Raw genomic sequence first — 16,033 nt, forward strand, 5'->3', positions numbered from 1 at the left:
TGCTTCTGTTACTGAGTGGCCTTTTCTATATTTTTGCTTTATCTTGCATTCAATTACTCACAACTTGGTCTTTAGAATAGGATACTATCATTGCCTACATTTAGGCAACAGCACATTATGTCATCTTGCTTCGTGTATTTTACTTCTATCTCTTTTAAGGGGAAGCACATCTGAGAAATTTTGGCTCTGCCTTTGGGGAGGAATCATTTACCTTCTTTCATTCAGGCTGAAATTTATCTTCTCACTCCCTTTGGTAATAAAAAAAAAAACTTATTTACATCTTCTCAGATCCTATTAGCTCAATTGCCTAATTGTTGTAGTTTTAAGAAAGACCGTCATTTTCTTGCTTTCAGTCATTTCTGGTCTATTTTATGGGGTCCACAATGTCACATTCACGTGTCTGCTTACTTTCCTCAGAAAACTTTTTCTATTTCGCTCTGACGTGCAACATCATGTACATGGTCCATTTCCCTCCCACAAATAGGAAATGTGGCTAAACTATCTTCCTCTAAAAGAGCAGAGAGGAAGATATTCGTCCTTGCCCATCAGACTCTATGTCCGAGGCTGAGCGTATTTGATTCTATATGAATTTGCTCTGGTTTTTCTTCTCTCTTGTCTTTCCTAGTGTCTTAATACTTCCTTGGAATAAATTTTCCTACCTAAGATGGATCTCCCCTTTTCTCTCTTGACAATGCTGAGTAAATCAGGGTGTGGAATATTACCCATGCAACCCACTCTCTGAGAGGTCTTGCTGGCTGAAGCCACACTGTCATATGCCATTCTATACCCAACTGTGGATAATAACAGAATTGATTTTACCCGAGGAAAGACAAAGGAACCTCAGGGCTGCTTTCTGCATTATTTTGTTCTCAGGTTATTCTGTTCTGAATGGTAAGGTCTCTCACTAGAATATTGGGTCACATTTAGTTTCCTTTATAGCAAATCCCCTGTGGGAGAACTTCTGGCATTGGGCTATGAGGTGTTACTGTTCTGTGCCTCCGCGTGTGTGTGTGTGTTGTTGTTGTTGTCAAATTGTAACATAAATAAGTTTGTGTTTTCAAGTCCCCATGAATACCTACTTCTTTTTTATAATTATTAAGAAAGTATATTTTAAGCTAAAGACTAAAACTTGGCTTTCAGATACCATGAAAGAGAGGTTTAAAGAAGAATGTTCTTTAATAAATTATATGATGACCATGAATAAATCAACCTCACACAAATTATAAGGGCAATGCTAATAATAGACACTATAAATCGGGTGCTTAGTACATCTCGTGTATGTTCCAATTGCCTCAGGCTTACTAATTCACTAATTTTTTCAACTCCATTAGGTATGTATTACTATTATCCCTATCTTCCAGATGTCGAAACTGAGGCATAGACAGAGGTTTTACATGTTCAAGCCACTGGTGGTAAGTGGCAGATCCAAGATTCAAACCAGGTGGCATTGGCTCCTGAATCTTGAGTCTTGAATACTGCACTTTCTACCTCATTGAGATAAAAATCTACAGCCTTTCATATACTGAGCATCCTATCAGCAAGATCTTTCACAAATAATTTAAGGAAATTCTGATGAAATAATGTGTAATGGTAATGACTTCATTCCTAATACCTTAATTGTGATTCTTTCAACTACATTATCCCTTAATATTTAAACAACCCAGCATTCTATCTTGAATAATGTAGAGAATCCGGGAAGTTAATAACATATAATGGTGGTTGCCTTTTAAAAAAAAATTCCAAATCTGGTGTGTTTGTGATATGATTCTTTATAGTGTTACTTAGAATTTACATTTCTGTCTCACTCGACTTTCTGTGGATGATCCCTGATTCTTTTATGAAGGTGAGTAGGTACCTACCCATCAAGGGTGTGTCTGGAAAGCTCAGAGAGAGAAACTAGAAGTCTCAGTTTCTGCCTGTGCTTAAACTGTGCACTACCAGATGTGCACTTTAGGGCTGATCTTCACAATGAGATGTTTGCAGAGAAAGTTAGTGAATGTTTAAGGGTCCATGCTCAAGGCAACTTTCTGAGCATTGTTAACTTGAGGTCGAGTTCTTTTAGCTCACTGCCCCAGAGTTGCCATGAATGTGCTCGAGAGTCCTACATACACACAGACAAAGAATGTATTGGATGTTCTGGAATTTTGAAAGTTCGAGGAATAGTGGATTTTATGTTTCATATATTATCTATTACTAGCTGATGATCGCTTGCATCTACTTTGTATAGAATTAAGAATAGTGAATGGAATGTTACCCATTGGATTGCATGAATAAGCATCAAATTACTGGTCAAGAATTACAAACTAGTACAATTTAGCATAAATATCATAAAGCTTTCTGGATCCCCCAAAGAATTCTCTATATCTAGCTCTGGCTCCAACTAAGTTTTTACTATTTGATCAATACATCAGATCAAGAATAAGTGGAGCCCCAAAGTCACACCATCTTATCAAAATAATCATCTTCAATTAATATAATTATTGATCATGTAGTAGAAGTCACTGTCTACATGATATAAGGCTTTTAGGATTTCATGGGAATATTTTAAAACTTAATTATGTTTCCCTAGGAGATTATAACATAATTCAATTTATTTTCCCATGTGTTTCATCAATCATTATGTGAATAGAAGGGGTATCAGAATCTCATTTCTATGTCAATTCCTGAAGAATTTCGACAAGTCATTCAGTAGTAGGTTGCTGATTAGAAGACAAAGTCCCTCCCACATGAGAAGGATCCCCTGCATCACTGTGGTGCTAGTGCCACGTTCTGCTGGTTTTGTAGTATGTGATGAGGCTAACTGAAAAAGCCTGTGATAGGGGCGCCTGGGTGGCTCAGTTGGTTAAGCGACTGCCTTCAGCTCAGGTCATGATCCTGGAGTCCCGGGATCGAGTCCCGCATCGGGCTCCCTGCTCGGCGGGGAGTCTGCTTCTCCCTCTGACCCTCCCCGCTCTCATGTGCTCTCTCTCTCTCTCTCATTCTGTCTCAAATAAATAAATGAAATCTTTAAAAAAAAAAGAAAAGAAAAAGCCTGTGATAGCGGGGCGCCTGGGTGGCTCAGTCGTTAAGCGTCTGCCTTCGGCTCCGGTCATGATCCCAGGGTCCTGGGATCGAGCCCCGCATCGGGCTCCCTGCTTGGCGGGAAGCCTGCTTCTCCCTCTCCCACTCCCCCTGCTTGTGTTCCCTCTCTCGCTGTGTCTCTCTCTGTCAAATAAATAAATAAAATCTTAAAAAAAAAAAAAAAAAGCCTGTGATAGCTCGTGTGTGTTCTAGCTTTCCTAGCAGACTAAATTCAGGCCTATGTAAAGTTTCCTTCCCAGATGTGTAAGGAACTATATTCTTCTCAGAGCCTCGGTTTCCTTATCCAAGGAGGCAGGTGGTATCTGGGCTTCCCTTCCACTTGCAAAGCTCAGTGCTCTAGTTTTGCTTGCGATTAGCTCCAGTGTAGACACCTCCAGTGTCTACAGTGGTGCATCACAAAGTCTAGTGTACTTCTGAATTACTGTGAATCTTGTTAAAATGCAGACTCTGAATCAGTAGGTCTAGGTGGGACCTGGGCTCCTGCCTTTCTAACAGGCTCCCAGGTGATGCTGAAGCTGCTGGTCTGTGAATCACTCTTAGTAGCAGGGATCTAAATGATGCACAGAGACAAAGGGGGAAAGACTAGCTCTTTATCTTCCTTTGGTAGCGTATCCATTTGCTTTCCTCCCAGGGCTACGATTCTCGACGACTTTCTTCTGCAGATCACTGCAGCATGCCTCCTCTTTCCTAGCTATACTACACAGAACTGGGGCTTCAAGAAGACTGAGTGCATCCATACAGAGCACAAATCCCTTTGCCAAGAAGGAAACAACAGAGCTTATCAGGAAAGATGTGTGCTTGTAATGTCAGCCATCCCCAGCATGCTGAAATATGAAATAAATGAGGTGGAGTTTAATTTTAGGGTCTACAAATTTGTAATGTGTTCATCATTCCTGCTGCCATTTTGCATGGCAGGTTGAAGTTGGCAGACATGTTTTGTGAGGGGAGCCACATTGGAGTCCGGGTTAAATCAAGCACTCAGCCCCTCTCCTGTCCCTTCTCTCATCTCCTCTTGCAGTGATGAGAAAGAGATGCCACTCGTCTACCAGGGGGTCCCTCCTGGAGATGCCCATCTCTTTTGCTTTCCTGGGGGCAGGCTCTTTGGGGGATTTTCCCAAGCTGGACTGCAGACTGGCTTCCCAGCAGAGGGCGCACTGCCCCAGTGCCGCAACCCCAGAGCAGTTCCTCCTCTCCTGGGGTTGACTTCTCTCCCCACCGGGCTGGTCAGGGCTCCTGGAGGATCAGACGTGGGCTCTTGCAAAGGGAGGAGATGAAGAATATTGTAAGGGAGAAAATCAAATCAAATCATTTCCCATCTGAGTCAGTGACTTTTAAAATGAAAGGTCTACTTGGCTACTGTTTATGGGCAGCTTTTCATAATTCTCCGCTATTACAAGACTAACTCTCCTTTCTTAAAGCTTCTCTGAACCTTGCATTGTCCAGCATTTGTATCTTTCACTTTAATGAGAGCTAAATAAGAATTATATAGAGAATTTTAATAATTCTCACTGGACAGTTAATTAAGCAGTGAGAAGTCTTTAGAACTGTTACTCTTTCTGCCTTTTACAGACAAGTGCTTCCACAGATTCCAACGAAAAGAGGTCACATTTATACATATATATAAAATGATGTGTGGGTTAGTAATTTTTCTCAGTAACAAATGACCTCCCTAACGAGCTGAAATAGTGAAATAAAAATCCACCTTTTGTGGCCCACTTTCCCTGAACTCTACTCTCCACTTTTCCTCAAACTTTTTTTGCACAGGAAATGAATTCCTCTACCTTTGGGGGGTGAGGGGGGCGCTTAAATGTGTTGATCTCAAGTTTTCCAAATTTGTTGTTCCTCTGTAAATCATAGGGGCATGACCCAGCCTAGTCATTCATTACAAAATTCTTTTCTTTTCTTTCTTTTTTAAAAACAGCTTCTGTTTTTCCTCATTTTTGATGGATCCTACTATAAACTTCAGCTAGAGTGAGTGCAGACGACCATAACATTACTCTCACATAGAGGGTATTTTATTAAGTCCAGCAGTTAAAAATGTACAAAGTTCCTTGTAATAATCCATTCATTCTGTTCTCGCCTGATTCTTGGAGTAAGCCTGCACAATTATTCAAATCCCAGCTTTTAGCTACAGCATACACCTCGCCATGGGGCTATGCCTCTGTAATCTTGCTTTGGTCTTGCATGTCAAATGGAATTAACTCCCATAAGAAATGTGTGCGAAGACAACCCAAAGTGTCTAATCCTGCTGCTGTCTTAAATTTCTGAAACTCTGAGCTGTCATCTTTTTCTATTGCTTTGTTGAAGTTCTCACTTATGCTTCAGTCCATCCAAAGCTGGAGTTTAGGAAAATTTGCATTTTTATATATTTTTTCAGTTATGCTCTCCCTTGGCCTTTTCACATGTTCTCTTTGTAGAAGGATTTTTTTTCCCTTCCTTCAGATTCCAAGACCATTTTATACACAGTGGAATTTCAACGAGAGGTGAATTCACTTTTTTTTTTTCCCTGGGAGTACACAACTTGAAACACAGACAACACTAGTTGAAGATTCACAAAGCCAAATCCAAACAGATATGGGCGAGGGTGTGTGTGTGTGTCTGTGTCTGTGTGCGTCTGTGTGTCTGAATGTGTCTCAGAGTATTGTATGAGAGAGAAGAGAGAAAGAATAATGATATCATTATTACTATACCTTAACCACTCACCTAGCTAATCACAAAAACTAATTCTATCTCGATTGAATCTCAAACTGCATCCTCTCCCTCATGAATAAAATTCTTGGTGAAATGAGCTTGGTGAGTCTACTTGTATGTTGTATTAAGAGTAGATTAGCTCGATGAGTAATTTTGTACTCTTCCTTCTCTAGGGGGCATACTGTTTTAAAATCTTGAATGTTGAGAGTGTCCTCTTCCTTCTTCACCATATCCTGAACTCCATTTACCACCTCCTGCTATTCCTAGACGTGAAGAATCTGGAAGAATACTCAGTATCTGCAATGCAAAGCAAGCCCTTAATAAATATGTGTTAAAGTCCTTTGGGTGAGTAAGAACAGCTTGTTCTATTCTTTCTGAGTGACTTATCCTGTTGCCTCAATTTACAAATTATATCATTCAGTCTGAAAATGAAAGATGCCCAGATTTTAGTAAACTTTCCTCACAGCCTGTGTGTTCAGTCTGATAATTACACGTGGTACCTATTTTTAAATCACCAGTAATTCAGCATCGTGAGTTTTCCGAGGTGTCTTGACTAAGTGAGGTGTGGAAGGGTGAAATTGTAACTTGGTGTGGTGGATATTTAATAAGTGGTAAACCACAGCATTTTCCATTTGGAAGTTAATTAAGGCCACTAGCTGACCGGACTTGTGCAGAAAACATGTTCATGGTTTAGCCATGGAAACAGTCACAACAACGCTCAGCTAAAAATAAATGGCCTTAAGAGACATTTTCACTGATCACTCCCGAATGCTTATTGTTTTCTTAATAAAGGAATTGTCACACTTTTGAGGTAATACCCAGCACTTTTGAGGTAATACCCAGTAGCACCAGCTCCTTCAGAGACTTGGAGGTTTTACTTCTGCCAGGCCAGTAGAAATCAAAGTGAAGAGTGATGTGCGGGGACAGCTGCAGGACCAAATCGTGTTTTTAATGCTATGTGCAAGAATATGTCTTAGAAGGTAATCATCTGTTCTGTTCTCTGGAATCTCTTTGCCTAGTTAATAATGGCCTTTAATATGTGGATGCAACTAGTTTTGGCACAAGATAAGTGAACTCTCTAGCATCAAGCGGCTTATTTTATCCAAATTGGGTTTGAGTTTGTTGAAGAGCCCTTCTCTAGTGACAGACAATATAATATGAATTATGTTTCTGTGTGCTCATTGTTTCTTCATGATGAAAGTACTGTAATAAGACAATATATTTTACTGTACAATATATTACTTGGGCTAATAGGATTGAAAAAGCACATTAAATGTAAATGTCCTTTCAGCATCTGGATGGTGAAGTTAGATTGTCTTATCAAATATCTTAATGCTGTTCTAGAATTCAGCAATATTTAGGGCAGCTGAAATAGGTGATAGCAATGAATCAGGCAACTGTGATGAAGGTGTAACTAAGGTAAAGTGGTATCGAGGAGGCCAAAGTGACTCTGAGGCTTCGTTAGGCTGCTTGATTTCGAGTTGTTTTTAATGGAACTATAAGGACTCTGTTTTAAATCAGTCCGGTAATGGACACACTGTACTCTTGGTCTCTGAATCCTTCCATGTGATTTTAAACTATCTTATGGACATTAGAGCGTATTGGGAGCAGGTACTACACAAATTCATCTGCCTTCCCATCCATCCACACTGCAGTGGGTCTCTCTAGGCACATCTTGAGCAGAATTTCGAGCTCAAATGCCACTTCGTCCTTGGCAGGATTTGGTAGAGGAAAAAGTGGCACAATGGGACAAATATTCTTACCACCTTCTGAGATCGGTACCTTGTATGTTGCATACACCATCGTGTAAGCAAATAGAGATCATATCGTAGTCTGAGAGCCATAAAAATTCAGGTCTAGATTTAAAACATCTTCCTGTTTCTCTTGCCCATATCTACATCAGAATATTCTATACAAAACTGACCTGGAGTTGTCATCCCTACACATTCTCACTTGTGGCTCTTTTTAGCATCAGATGAGCCAGCAAACGTCAGTCTCTGCTGATATCAGTTGAGTTTTTCAGGCTCCATTTTCCTCATTGGCTACTTTACATGAATACGGTTTTGCTGGTTTGTGCCTCCTCCTTCCCACTCTCCTTTCATTTTTGTTATTTGTTCTAATTTAATTTGAAATGCCCAGCATCTGACTGTAATCAGGTGAGGAGGCTCGGGAGACTTCCAGCAAGAGCAGGTCTCCTGAAAAGGGTCTTTTGGACACAACAGAATGAGCCTTTATTTATTATCTCAGGGATAACAAAACCGGGAGAGAGCAAGACGGCGTGGCGGCTGTCCTTTCAAGCGGCAGCAACTTAGTGAAACACTCCTGTCCCTAGGGTGTGAACAGCCCGCCCCTTGGCTCAAAGTCATCCTGCTGTCCCTGGCTGCTGGTTCTCTAGGCCAACAAAAACAAGCATAACAAAACATACAGAGAAAGTGTCAACAGAAACCCCTCTCTTAGAGCCTGGCTTTTGGAAGTAGACTGGATTTGCAGTCCACACAAAGGCTCTGGGCAAGCTTTCATTGGCCATGGTCCATACTTAGCACTGCGACTCCTGTCCATGAGGTGGGGCACATGGCTGATTAGGCACATGTGATCTCGTTCTTCCGCGATTCCCTAAGGAAGAACCTCAGTTTCTCCATGCACCAAATGAAGATTATTGAAGAGCTGGACTTTGCCAAGAATGATGTGGGCTTAAATTCTAGCTTTATAACCTGTGAAAAGTACCCTCTCTAACCCTCAGTTTCTTCTTTGGTAAACTGGGCACAGCAATATTTCTCTTCCTGATTGTGGCAATCAAATGAAATATAGAGATGTGTTATCATTGAGAAAAATATTAAAATGTTTATACCAGTGTAAAGTTTGGTGCATAGAGCCCAGGAAACCATGCTGTGAATGTGCTTGAGAAATAGGGAAGCACTACAGAAGGACAAGATATTACCATCCTTAGTAGTAGTATTATCTTCAAAATAGTAGGTCATTTTTCTCCACACCGGAAATGGGTGATGATCCTCATCCCAAAATTCAGGCCTGGATCTACCATATCCAGTGGCTCTTCAGCTCTCTTGCAAAGAGGAGGCAGCTTATGTCTGCTCCTTCACTTCACAGAAATGTTGCAGAACAGCTCAGTTAGAAGGGATGTAAGGCAGCATCCCCCGGGTCCTTCATGCCACAGATATTACAGATAAGCAATTATCTTGGGTATTTAATGTTCATGTGTTGTGAGTTTTCAGGGAGGGTTGAGAAAAAGTCAAAAGTTCATGATAGTCTGTGGTTCAGTTCTTGCAGGAGAGAAGCATGATGAAGTGGGAAACTGACAGCTCTAACCTATCAGACCATAACCAGTGTCCAGCTACATGATCTTTTCAGGATGTGGATATATTAGCTTTTCTGTAGTTAGTAGCCAAATGGATTTTTGGTCAATGCATGTACTTCATCCTGCCACATAATCTGCCCAAGACTTGTATGTATAAAGAGAGATAATGAGACTCCTTAGGAAACAGGGATAGAACAAAGGAAGGATGAAAAGAAATGGTAAAATCTACGACCCAGGCATGTTTGTTCCCTTTATCCCTAGCATTTAACCCAGGGGCCTTTTTTTTTTTTTTAATGTTTCATGATTGAAAATAATTGTAGAAGACTGTGACCGTGCTGTCTTTTTTTTTTTTCTTTTTTCATTTTAACACTCCACTCCCTTAAACCTATGCAGAACCTATCACAGTGCCATATACAGAGTGGGCACCCAGTGCTTTGTGGTACCAAAAGAAATTTGCCAGAATATTCCACGCTCAACAATAAAGTGGAAGGCCCTGGAGGTGTTGACAACATCTGGATGATGGACAGAATACAGTGGAGTCTGTTTCTGGCAGTCTGTGGGCTACATGAACCATTGAGCCTTTTTCCAATGTAAGGGAAGGAGTGGCCGTGTTCTGAAGCCCAGACATCAACCTGAATTGCCTGGCATCTGGGCATTTCCCAGCTGCTTTTGCAACGCACACCCACAAGCCCACCTAGCGGGGCCGGGGAAGTGGAGAAGCAGAAAGTAGAAGCTGTTTAACCCCCATGAGCTTTCGTGTCCTCATCTATAAAATGGGCTGGAGCTTTTGGAGTCCCAGAATTGTAGGAAATGAATGAAATAATGTAGGTTAAACCGTATCCCAGTGTCTGGCTTAGAGGAAGCATTCCACAAAAGGGAGCAATTTTTATTAGGAGGAAGCATATAACTCTTATCTTTGAAAAGAGCCCCTTCTCTCTCCCTGCCTCCTCCTTCAAGCCTTTGAGGCATTTCTGTAGTAATTGGCTGCTGGGGCTTGGCATCTATCTGTAGAGAAGTACATTTTTGTGAAAGGGCTCTGAGGTGGTGGTGTGAGGCGTTTATTAGTGATCTAAGGCAACATAAGTTGCCTCTGGTTTTTATTGACGGTTTCTAGCTGGAGGCACAGAAATGCACAGGCACTAAAGGGTGAGTTACTATTGGTTGCTACTCTCTGGACCAGCAGGGACTTGGCGAGCTCTTGGAGGACAGAGTGTCTTGCATCAATCAACAGTGACCCCCCTGGCTGAATATGTACAGGCATAAAGAGGCTCCTAAATGAGCCTCTGTTCTCCTTAGCTGGATGGATAGAAGATGAAATGCAATCCCTGGAGTGGGAGGAAATGTGTGGCAGAGGATTGAGCCCTACTCTGGAAATTCAGGCTGACTTCTCCTGCCCAAAACAAATCTGATGTGGTTTTTTTTCTATGGGCCTATTAAAGCATATATATTTAATAATCTGACATCATGGGAGAAAACAAAGGGAATGAAAGGAGTAGAAGATCCAGGGATAGAAGAGAATGGACAGAGGGAATAATACCCAGAACTACTTGCCTGATGAATGAATTAAAATGGAGCAGGGGTGGCTTAGGACTGACTTCAACATTTTTCCCAAGTGTGTATTGATGAGATGGACTTACCCTCTGGGCAGGCATTTGAGGTGTGGTATTAAGCCAACTGATCAATTTTTAATACCATCTAGAAAAATTTTGTGTGTTTATTAAAAATTTCAGTGAATATTAATTTACCAAAGACTGCTAAAGAGCTGGCTAAACCCCATAAAAGCCAGAAATCATATAAAAGTCACTTTTCAAGGGTACGGTGAGGGTGCTCTAGAAATAATATTCTTATTTCTAAAAAATGTTAGCAGATACCCAAGGAGTCTTCTTCTCCCTCCTCTCTAGTTGTACTTTCTCCTCTGGTCAAAAAAGGGAGGAAAGAGAAGGACTCTCCAGGTAAAAGCACAACTTTGTGCCTCACATTTTCTAGGTTTTTGAGATGTTTCAGCAGTATTCATTCCAATGCCTGTTTGAGAGCCGTTAGTATTCAGAAAGGCTGGTGAGAAAATAGTAAATCCATGAGCTCAACGTTATTTTTGTGTTATGAAATTTCCATTGCTTGCTTTCTATGAGGCATAAGACCAGTATTTTGAACCCTGTTCCAGTTGTGTATGTCACAAAACTACATCCAGGGCCATGGAGTCAGCCCAGAGACAGCCAAGCCAGAAAGTGTGGCTAACTCACCACAAATGCAGCCCTGCTGCTGCCAAAGAGAATTCAGAAGGCTTATTCCACATCTGTTCATGCATACATTGGTCACCACCACACACGCTTGAACTGTGAAGAACTATGAGAAGTATTTCTTTCTCAGAATTACCAGGCCATCTCAGGATTATCTTCCTTGGGGGGCGATAGGTTGTAAATCTCAGAGGCTTGTGGTGGTCTGGATAGGATTCCCTTCTTAATCACGATTCATGCTTATGGAGTCCTTAGTAAGGCCAGATGCTGTTCACATCACACTGTCCATATATTGATGCATTTAAATCTCTCAAGAACCCTCTGAAACTGGTCCTCTTATAATCCCCATGTATGATGAGGCGTTTAAGCAAACAGGTTGAGTGATTTCTCCAAGGTCATGTAACTAACAAGTGGTAGAGCTGGGCTGTGAATCAGGCTGTCTGACTTCATGTCATATGCTCTTCACCATTAAAGCATACTTATTCCACCGCAGGCTTGCACAGGGAAACCTGGACAGTGAAAACAGACTCTCTGTCAACAAATTATTCCTCTTTTAATCTGAGGGAGAGGGATGCTAAGGAGATCCAAATTTGGAGAGTATTCTTAGAATTTGTCCTTCTGAGATCTGCAGGTCCTCCCTCTTCAAACAAATAAAAAACCCAAATTCAAGAGACAGTTTTCAGATTCAAAGTTGTCCTAATCAGGACTCCCTTCTAGGACCACTCTTAACAATATAGATACAGGAGGTGGCCTCAGGATTCACACAAGGAGAACAATAGCTCTGAGGTACTTTTGACTCTATTGAAGGAGGTCCATTGCTCTTAGCAGCAAATGATACAGAAAAATGTCAGCTTGAAGGTGTGTGCCATGTTATCACAGGCCTGGGATTAACTTGTAAAAATTGTGAGCATTCAGGAATGCCACACAGTGACACCATTTACTTCTGTTTGCAAATTAATTCAGGAAGGACCTTTGAAACTTTTGTTATGAAGAGATACAACCTAGTTCCTCCTCTTGTGCCTCCTCCCCCTACCCCTTGACCCCCCTGTCTCCCACCACCAATATACCACCATACATTCTTAAAGTCCTTTAAAGTTTTCAAAGTGCTTTCATATACACACTCCATTCTTTATGTCAGGTCAGGGCAAAATTTTATTGCATTTGGCCAAAGGCCATTTTGAAACTTTAAGAGAAAAAAGGACATACAACGTGATCTTTGAAATAAAGGGATTACAACAGAACAAAGTTATAAAGTTAGAAAGAATTTGTGAGTTTTTTATATATATTTATATGTATGTGTGTATATATATGTATGTGTGTGTGTGTGTGTGTGTGTGTGTATATATATATATATATATATATATATATATATATATGTAACAGACTGACCAAATACTTCATGTGTTTTTTTTAACAGTTGGGGTTTAGACAAAAACAACTAGAAGATGTAAAAAAATTATTTAAAAATAGCATTTATCCATCTTTGGTTTTAAACAGCTAATACATGCTCATGACAGAAAAATTGAGGGATGTGAAAGTGAAAAATCAAAAATATAAACATCCATAATCTCATTATGCAGAAAAAAATGATTATATTTAGAGTACAATCCTCTAGTTTTATGTTACACACACACACATACACACACACACACAATGGAGTTGGAAATTTCTTCATGCTATGCTCAGATACGCAGAAAATAAATGCTGCCCTTTAATTTCTAAAAACTCTGATCTAGTCCGTGTAATTCCACTTCACTGAATGGTAAAAACAACTTATTATCCATTAGCAATATTTCAGTCATTTCTGGTTTGTGGGTCTCCTTTCATTTTAACATTCAATCCATTCAAAGTTATGATGGTTTATATAGAGTCTTCTTTGAAAGACTTAGTCTCTTTTTTTTTTTAAGATTTTATTTATTTATTTGAGAGAGAATGAGAGAGAGAGCACATGAGAGGGGGGAGGGTCAGAGGGAGGAGCAGACTCCCTGCAGAGCAGGGAGCCCGATGCGGGACTCGATCCCGGGACTCCAGGATCATGACCTGAGCCGAAGGCAGTCGCTTAACCAACTGAGCCACCCAGGCGCCCGAAAGACTTAGTCTCTTGAGGAAAATGCTCAGTCTTTCAGATTGTCCTCGTACTCCCCCCTCCTTCCCTTCCTCAAGATGATGTCCTGGTGTCTGAGAAACAAGGCTATAGCTAACACAGACTTCAACTTAGAATGAAATACGAAAAGGCAAAGAAAGCCACTCTTCTGAGATGACTGATGTCAGAGAAACTCCTGACTCCAGCCCAGGGCACATGGCTTGCCAAGCGAGGGTGACACCTTGAAGCACACATTTGGGCACAGCTTTCCCAACCCTAAGGTACATGCCTGCCGAGGGGCTTGGTCAGAGGCAGAGGAAAGGGGTGCTTGAGTCCTTGTCCTGTGTCTGGTCCTGCAGCTCTCCGTGGCCAGGTCTCTCCTGGGCCTGGCTGCTCTTTGCCCCGCGGGTGTCTACAGCAGGTTTGAATTGGGACCTGCTCTTCTATTGTTTGGTGAGCACTCTCAGGTAACCCCCGGATGCCTCTGACTCACCTCAGTTTTGGTTGATGCTTTTTGAGTCTGTGCTATATAGCGTAGCCAGCCTCAGTCCTGGAAAGTCCTCTTTGAGTGTCTGCTGGGAAGGTACCATGTCCTCCATCACAGGGAGCCCCATGCTCAGCCCATGATGCTCAGCTAGGCCACTCTGAGTTCTGGGTCTTACTCCTGCTACATGGGAGGTGGAAACAGCTTATAAAATATAAATTCCCCACCTTCCTCTTCCTGCCAAGACAATACCCCTGGATTCCTTTTATGTGTGGCCATTCCCCATTGTGCTTCTAATTGAGATGATTTCAGCTTCTACCTGAATTAGAACTGTTAAATTAATGGAAGGTCAGAGGAACAAAGGGAGAGGTTTTAAGAAACTTTTGTCCAATTTACAATGCGTGTTCTGTGTCTCATCCCAAATTCCCACTTTTTCCTCATGAAGAACTTGAACCTCTTTGGAAGTGTCTTAGTGCTGCACCTCCTGAATCCAGAAGAATTTTCGAGGGAATCATCTGCTTCAGTGCTTTTGGCTTCTGCTTAAGTTTATGTTTGGCATCTAGAACAACTTCTGGTGAGAACTCACAGCATGCTATAGAGAAACAATTTTAGCTGAAAGTTTGCATTTCCGCTCAAATTCTCACTTTGTTCTTTTTAAAAATAATTAGTGTTCTTAGCAATTGTTATGGAATTTGAATAGTAGCCTTTTGAAACTTACACAGAATGAAACAGCAGAATCTTCAACATTAAGAAGATAAGAGGTTTCCTTCTGGTTAATTAAAGGAGCAAGAATTATGGAACTTTATAGCCATTTAATTATGTCATTAACGTGAGAGTTGGCTAGCAATGGGGGGGAGAGACCGCCTGATCTCTCAGGGCTCTGTCAGGGCTCAGACTGTGACTCACTGCATTTTTGAAAGATTGTTAACTAGATGGGCACATTGGTTAGAAAGATATTTAATAACTTAGTTAAAATGGCATCAATACATATTTTCCTAATAGGTTCTTTTGTTGTTGTTGTTAGAAGTGTTGAACATGGACACTGAATATTGCAAGCTAAAAGCGAAAATTTTCCTTCAGTGTGGTCAACAGTGTAGTTAGGCACACTTCCGGACACGTATGTCAGGTGGAAAAAATAATAATACCTTTGCCATACTGATCCTAGATGGTATTTATATTTATTTATTTACTTTATAAATCAATATTATTTATTTAATCCTATGTACCAAGGCCTTTGTTTTCCCTCATTTAATCTTCTCAACAAACCTATGAGGTAAGTTTTATTATACCTGTTTTACAAACAATGGCCACTGGGCTCCAGAGACATTAACTAACCTGCCCTACATCCTACAGCTAATGAGTGGGATTCTATCTAGGCATTAATGACTAAAAAACCATCTTCCCTACCTACTTTGATGCGCTACCTCCCTTCCCTACACTACCCTACCAAATTTGTTATGAAGCTCAAATACATAATCTGATATGCAATTTGATAATACAAAATAGACATGTAAATACATAAGCTATTGTCAACTAGGCAAATTTTTTTCAAGGTATTTTTTTCCCTCTCAATGTTCAGTTATATTTTGTATCTTTGCACCATTAATAAAAATATATAAAGGAAGACAATGGAAAATAACAATTATTATATGTGTTGATGATTATAAAGAATTAAAGAGAAAAAGGAGGATATAATGGCATCTGCCTATTTGCACCATTTTTTGATTTGCCTTTGGCTTCTGTCAGAAGAATCATAAAATTATTTATAGTTTGTGTATTAGAACTTGTGGTTGGGAGGGAATTATCTATGATTTTCCCTTATTTGTATTGCAGTTAATAAGGAAATGTGGTCAAACTCCTATTAATGTTATCCCTTGAAAGCAAGGTTGTCTGGGAAATTATATATGCTCTCTGGGAGATATGCTCTCCTACTAAAATTATCTTCAATTTTTTTCAGGAAGTATTAGAATAAGATTTGCTATTAGAACATTGAATCCACGTAGCCTTCCAGGATGGTGGGAGTAGAAGTTAGAGCAGAGTGATACAGAGAGAAGGAAAGATAAATATCGTTAAAAGGCTAACTCTTCCATGTCATTGGCACAATTTCGTTCTGACAGATATGAAAGATTAAAAAATAGAAAGCAGAC

General features: G+C 40.5%; 1 long non-coding RNA gene across 4 annotated transcripts in view; it reads left to right on the forward strand.

The window, feature by feature from the left end:
• LOC115938625 (uncharacterized) overlaps positions 1 to 16,033 on the forward strand; it is a 547,961-nt gene that overhangs the window by 528,566 nt on the left and 3,362 nt on the right. The gene's annotated exons all lie outside the window — the stretch shown is intronic.

Source organism: Leptonychotes weddellii, chromosome 10, assembly GCF_054177405.1.
Source record: "Leptonychotes weddellii isolate Sample4059 chromosome 10, ASM5417740v2, whole genome shotgun sequence".
NCBI lineage: Eukaryota > Metazoa > Chordata > Mammalia > Carnivora > Phocidae > Leptonychotes > Leptonychotes weddellii.